Raw genomic sequence first — 7324 nt, 5'->3', positions numbered from 1 at the left:
TAGTCGCTTAGGCAGATTACCTTAGTGTTCTAATAGAGATGAGATGTTAGTTTCCAGGGGAAACTAGGATAGTTACCGTCTTAACTGTAAGTACAACAGAAAACGAGTAACCCCAGCTACACACTGTACAAGACCGCAGTGTAATACTGTAGCTGAAAGGTGAGTTTCCCAAGGAAACTGGGATAGTTAGTGTCTTAACTGTAAATAGAAAACAAGCTAAACTTAGTCTCCAGATCTTTGCAGGGTAGGCTTAGCCTTCTGGTTCCGGTGGACCGACAAGTCACAATAATGGTAGACCAAACCGCGTATCGGCCAGGTTGGTACACTGTCACAAGTAATAAAAACAAGGACGAAACCCAAACGAGATGGCACAAGCCAAACCGAGTGGGGGGGACAGGAGAGCACCAAGGTGGAGTGGATAGATAGCTAGCTAGCTGCTCCAAGCTATTGAATAGCTGCAGGTATACATCTGTGCTTATACAGTCTAGAGCTCTTACCAAGCTAATCCTCTTGGAATGAGCCGAGAAAAGGAAGGAGGTGGAAGTAATGTGGCAGCAGCTATTTAAAACCTCTTATGGCCAGGCGTGCCACTAGCGACCCACCTCGACAACATCCGGTGAAATTTCAGAGCGCCAAATTCAAATGACAGAAATAGTAATAATAAACATTCATGAAAATACAAGTGTTTTACATCGGTTAAAAGATTAACTTCTTGTTAATCCAGCCGCTTTGTCAGATTTCAAAAAGGCTTTACGGCGAAAGCACACCATGTGATTATCTGAGGATAGCGCCCGGCATACAAAAGCATACAAACATTTTATATGCATATCCTAGCTTCTGGCAGTTTACAACAAGACTGAACAGGAAACACTAATATTAATGGTTGATGACAGTGGGGAGTGTTACCATAACAACAAGGCTCTGAACAGGAAGCACTAATATTAATGGTTGATGACAGTGGGTGAGTGTTACAACAAGACTCTGAACAGGAAACACTAATATTAATGGTTGACGACAGTGGGGGAGTGTTACCATAACATATGGAAAGAAGTATGTTAAATTGAAAAGTAAAATTAGCAAGTGCACGTCCTCTTCCTCACACACCTGCAGACTGATTTTCAACTATCTTTGTGCCAAAACTCCAAATTCTTCCTCGTTTTGGAAGAAACAAGCCTGAAACCTTGAACAAAGACTGTTGACATCTAGTGGAAGCTATTGGAATTGCAATCTGGGAGCTGGAATTGCAAAGGATCCACAGCTTTCCATTATAAGAGCCTGGGACCTAAAAAAATAAATATCTGGTTGGTTTATCTTTGGATTTTCTCCAACCACATCAATTGTGTTATAGTATCATAAATTATTTTAACATTTCTACAAACATCAAAGTGTTTCCTATCCAATGCTACCAACTATATGCATATCCTGGCTTCTGGGCCTGAGTAACAGGCAGTTTACTTTGGGCAAGTAAGTGAGGTGGAAATTCAGAAAACTAGACCCTAGCCCTAAGAAGGGGGAGTGTTACCATAACAACAAGACTCTGAACAGGAAACACTAATAATAATGGTTGATGGCAGTGGGGGAATGTTACCATAACAACATGGCTCTGAACAGGAAACACTCATATTAAAAGAGAGAGAAATACCAAGAGAGAGAGAGAGAATTAGCTAAAAATAGAGGTTAGTTAACATACACTTTTTCAGATAGTCAACATATAGTTAGTTAACATACAGTTTTTCAGTTAGTTAACATACAGTTAGTTAACACACAGTTAGTCAACATACAGTTAGTTAACATACAATCTCATGATTTGGTTGGGTCTAATTGTCTTGCTGTCCTGGGTGTCTGTGGGGTCTGTTTGTGTTTGTGAATAGAGACCCAGGACCAGCTTGCTAAGGTGACTCTTCTCCAGGTTCATCTCTATGTAAGTGATTGCTTTGTTGTGGAAGAATTTGGGAATCGTTTCCTTTTAGGTGGTTGTGGAATTTAACGTCTCTTTTCTGGATTTTGATAATTAGTGGGTGTGGCCTAATTCTGCTCTGCATTATTCTGTGTTTTACGTTGTACAAGTCAGAAATAATCACATTATAAAACCACCACACATCACAAAGACAACACAATAAACATCAAGTAAAAAGATAACAGATTTATATTACATCAAACATCACATTATCACATAATATTATATACTGGGAAACAATAACAATCATGACATAATATTATATACTGGGAAATAATAACAATCATGACATAATATTATATACTGGGAAACAATAACAATCATGACATAATATTATATACTGGGAAATAATAACAATCATGACATAATATTATATACTGGGAAATAATAACAATCATGACATAATATTATATACAGGGAAATAATAACGAAAATAATCATAATCTACAAAGCCCTCGCTTTGAACTTTTAAGACGGAGTTTGTTAACTCCACCCCTATATCGAGCCTCGTTGTCAGTTTTGAGCAGGGCATTCAAGAGATACCTCCCCTCACCTGGGCGAGAACCGGGCATCTCATAATTGCAAGACATGCTCACTCATGGCCAGGATTTTTGAGAGAGAGAGAGTGAGAGAGAGTGAGAGAGAGAGAGGTCAGCGCATATAGTTAAAATATATCTCTTGTGATTGGTCGCCAGTGTGTGTATGTATCTTGTGATTGGTTGCCATTGACTCAGGTGTCTCTGGGTTTGCTGACTGTGGAGTAGATGGGAGGAGCCTCAGAGGAGCTGTGTGGGTGATTGACAGTAGAGTAGGTGGGGCTTTGACCAAAGTTCACAGTAGCATAGTCACATGATGACGTGCCCTCTTTAGCAATGGAAGCGGTGGCTTCATTGGGGCAGCTGCCCTCTTTAGTAATGGTGGCAGTTGCTTCGTTGGGGCTACTGGGGTTCTTGTGGAAGTTGACGCTGGCGTAGTGGGGAGAGTCAGAGTAGCTTGTGGGTAAGTTGACGGTGGTGTAGATGGTGGAGGTCGCAGCGCCCGAGTCTGACCTTGGGGCGCGCTCCATTATCTCTTCATAGTCACCATCACCATGACAACCCTGGAGAGGAAGAAGAGGAGGAGGAGTAGGCAGAGGAGGAGGAAAAGGAGAAGAGATATATATTTATATATAAGAGAGAGAGAGAGAGAGAGAGAGAGAGAGACAATAGTATGACTAATAAAACACAATTTGTTGACATCTTTCAGTCCAAAAATAATAATTATAATACAGACACTGACCCCTTCATTGTTTACTGTGTCTGGACTCACTCTGTGTGTTGAAGAGACAGAACCTGTGGAACACAACACACACACATCACTCAGAGAGAGAGAGACGGGAAGAGAGAGAGAGAGAGAGAGGAAGAGAGAGAGAGAGAGAGAGAGACAGGAAGAGAGAGAGAGACAGGAAGAGAGAGAGAGAGAGAGAGAGAGAGAGAGAGAGAGAGAGACAGGAAGAGAGAGAGAGAGACAGGAAGAGAGAGAGAGAGAGAGAGGAAGAGAGAGAGAGAGAGACAGGAAGAGAGAGAGAGAGACAGGAAGAGAGAGAGAGACAGGAAGAGAGAGAAGAGTGCTTCACTTCCCCCAGAACCAGGCAGGTGTCAGACACTCCTCAGTGACTATTCATTCTCTTCTTCTCAACCAGGGACAAATGAGGATGTGGATATTATGCAAATGAATTTATCTGAAAGGAAACTGAGATATTTGAAAAAGGGGAACATTCTCTCCATTTATAGACCTGTGTGTGTGTGTGTGTGTGTGTGTGTGTGTGTGTGTGTGTGTTTCTCACCTGTGTCCTTGTTGTATTTCCATCTGTAGACTATGATCAGGCTGATCACCAGCAGTAACACTACCAGACTAACAGACACCATGATGACCACTGAGGTACCTGAAACACACACACACGCACACCTGATGACGGGTGTTCTGTAACCTGACTAGGTGTTCTGTAACCTGACTAGGTGTTCTGTAACCTGACTAGGTGTTCTGTAACCTGACTAGGTGTTCTGTAACCTGACTAGGTGTTCTGTAACCTGACTAGGTGTTCTGTAATCTGACTAGGTGTTCTGTAACCTGACTAGGTGTTCTGTAACCTGACTAGGTGTTCTGTAACTTTACAAGGTGACACTACATACAGACATGTCTACCACTAACCTACCCTCATATCATAACACTAACCTACCCTCATATCATAACACATTAACCTACCCTCATATCATAACACTACACACAGATATGTCTACCACTAACCTACCCTCATATCATAACACTACATACAGACATGTCTACCACTAACCTACCCTCATATCATAACACTAACCCAAATCAAATCAAATCAAATCAAATCAAATTTTATTTGTCACATACACATGGTTAGCAGATGTTAATGCGAGTGTAGCGAAATGCTTGTGCTTCTAGTTCCGACAATGCAGTAATAACGAGCAAGTAATCTAACTAACAATTAAAAAAAAAAAATACTGTCATACACAGTGTAAGGGGATAAAGAATATGTACATAAGGATATATGAATGAGTGATGGTACAGAGCAGCATAGGCAAGATACAGTAGATGATATCGAGTACAGTATATACATATGAGATAAGTATGTAAACCAAGTGGCATAGTTAAAGTGGCTAGTGATACATGTATTACATAAGGATGCAGTCGATGATATAGAGTACAGTATCAACGTATGCATATGAGATGAACAATGTAGGGTAAGTAACATTATATAAGGTAGCATTGTTTAAAGTGGCTAGTGATATATTTACATCATTTCCCATCGATTCCCATGATTAAAGTGGCTGGAGTAGAGTCAGTGTCATTGACAGTGTGTTGGCAGTAGCCACTCAATGTTAGTGGTGGCTGTTTAACAGTCTGATGGCCTTGAGATAGAAGCTGTTTTTCAGTCTCTCGGTCCCAGCTTTGATGCACCTGTACTGACCTCGCCTTCTGGATGGCAGCGGGGTGAACAGGCAGTGGCTCGGGTGGTTGATGTCCTTGATGATCTTTATGGCCTTCCTGTAGCATCGGGTGGTGTAGGTGTCCTGGAGGGCAGGTAGTTTGCCCCGGTGATGCGTTGTGCAGACCTCACTACCCTCTGGAGAGCCTTACGGTTGAGGGCGGTGCAGTTGCCATACCAGGCGGTGATACAGCCCGCCAGGATGCTCTCGATTGTGCATCTGTAGAAGTTTGTGAGTGCTTTTGGTGACAAGCCGAATTTCTTCAGCCTCCTGAGGTTGAAGAGGCGCTGCTGCGCCTTCCTCACGATGCTGTCTGTGTGAGTGGACCAATTCAGTTTGTCTGTGATGTGTATGCCGAGGAACTTAAAACTTGCTACCCTCTCCACTACTGTTCCATCGATGTGGATGGGGGTGTTCCCTCTGCTGTTTCCTGAAGTCCACAATCATCTCCTTAGTTTTGTTGACGTTGAGTGTGAGGTTATTTTCCTGACACCACACTCCGAGGGCCCTCACCTCCTCCCTGTAGGCCGTCTCGTCGTTGTTGGTAATCAAGCCTACCACTGTTGTGTCGTCCATAAACTTGATGATTGAGTTGGAGCGTGCATGGCCACGCAGTCGTGGGTGAACAGGGAGTACAGGAGAGGGCTCAGAACGCACCCTTGTGGGGCCCCAGTGTTGAGGATCAGCTACCCTCATATCATAACACTGGGTAGGATAACCTACCCTCATATCATAACACTAACCTACCCTCATATCATAACACTACATACAGACATGTCTACCACTAACCTACCCTCATATCATAACACTAACCTACCCTCACATCATAACACTAACCTACCCTCATATCATAACACTAACCTACCCTCATATCATAACACTACATACAGATATGTCTACCAAAGTGAGACTCATACATTTGAATTTGTAAATGTGTATTTACCAGATCCATTGAGGGATGATGATGATGGTAATGATGGTGATGATGATGGTGATGATAATGATGATGATAGTGAGATGAAGGTGGCTGTGGGTGGGTCTGGTGGTGCTGTTGTTGTTGTGGTGTTGGTTAGTGCCACTGAAAACAATGGACACAAGTATGAAAATGTTTTAGCAAGGTGAGGAGAGGGAGAGAGTAACATGGAGAGAGAGAGAGAGAGACAGAGATGGAGGGAGACAGAGAGTGGTGGTGGAAGAGGAAGAGAGACATAGCGAGAAAGAGAGTGATGGAGAGTAAGAGTGATAGAGAGTAAGAGACAGAGATAGAGAGAAATTGATAGCGAGAAAGAGAGTGATGTCAGAGCCGTACTATACCGGCTCTGACTCTCGTCACTAACATTTTCAACCTCTCCCTGTCCGAGTCTGTAATACCTACACCTGCCTAAATGACTAACGACCTGTAGCACTCACGTCTGTAGCCATGAAGTGTTTTGAAAGGCTGGTCATGACTCACATCAACACCATTATCCCAGAAAACCCTAGACCCACTCCAATTTGAAAACCGCCCCAAGAGATCCACAGATGATGCAATCTCTGTTCCTCCTTGTTAGCCAAATAGCAAACTTTGCCTGAGCAAACAGAAAATTCAACAAAACACATTTGGATTTCTCCTTATTCGAATTCCTGTACCCCATTATAAACATTCCAACAGTAAACACCACCCCCAACCTCTCACACAGACATTCCAACAGTAAACACCACCCCCAACCTCTCACACAGACATCCCAACAGTAAAAACCACCCCAACCTCTCACACAGACATCCCAACAGTAAAAACCACCCCCAATCTCTCACACAGACATCCCAACAGTAAAAACCACCCCCAACCTCTCACACAGACATCCCAACAGTAAAACCACCCCCAACCTCTCACACAGACATTCCAACAGTAAAAACCACCCCCAACCTCTCACACAGACATCCCAACAGTAAAAACCACCCCCAACCTCTCACACAGACATTCCAACAGTAAACTCCACCCCCAACCTCTCACACAGACATTCCAACAGAGACATTAAAGGCATTAACCTGGTGCACACAGAAAACACATGAATCACAGTTTATCTCATAACACAGAAAGGACACCCCTGCCCGATTCCCGGTTCAACCCGTGCCAACCAGCTGTTAGTGGCCAGGGTTCCATGTAGAACCCTCCACCAGAGGTTCCCGACCTCTTTGGTACTGAGGGTTTGTAGAGCCCCCTCCATCTAAAATCCACCATACTCTCCTCCCCACATGTCCCCTGCCACTGATGTGCCTTCACTACTGCTAGGCTCCTAATGTTCCTCACCTTAATATTTTTTTTTACCTTTATTTTACTAGGCAAGTCAGTTAAAACTTGTTCACGCTACCACGTTCCCCTAGGGCA

The sequence above is a fragment of the Oncorhynchus tshawytscha genome, unplaced genomic scaffold, assembly GCF_018296145.1.
Source record: "Oncorhynchus tshawytscha isolate Ot180627B unplaced genomic scaffold, Otsh_v2.0 Un_contig_19331_pilon_pilon, whole genome shotgun sequence".
Lineage (NCBI taxonomy): Eukaryota > Metazoa > Chordata > Actinopteri > Salmoniformes > Salmonidae > Oncorhynchus > Oncorhynchus tshawytscha.
The sequence above is the reverse complement of the archived record's forward strand: the minus strand, read 5'-3'. Positions refer to the sequence as shown.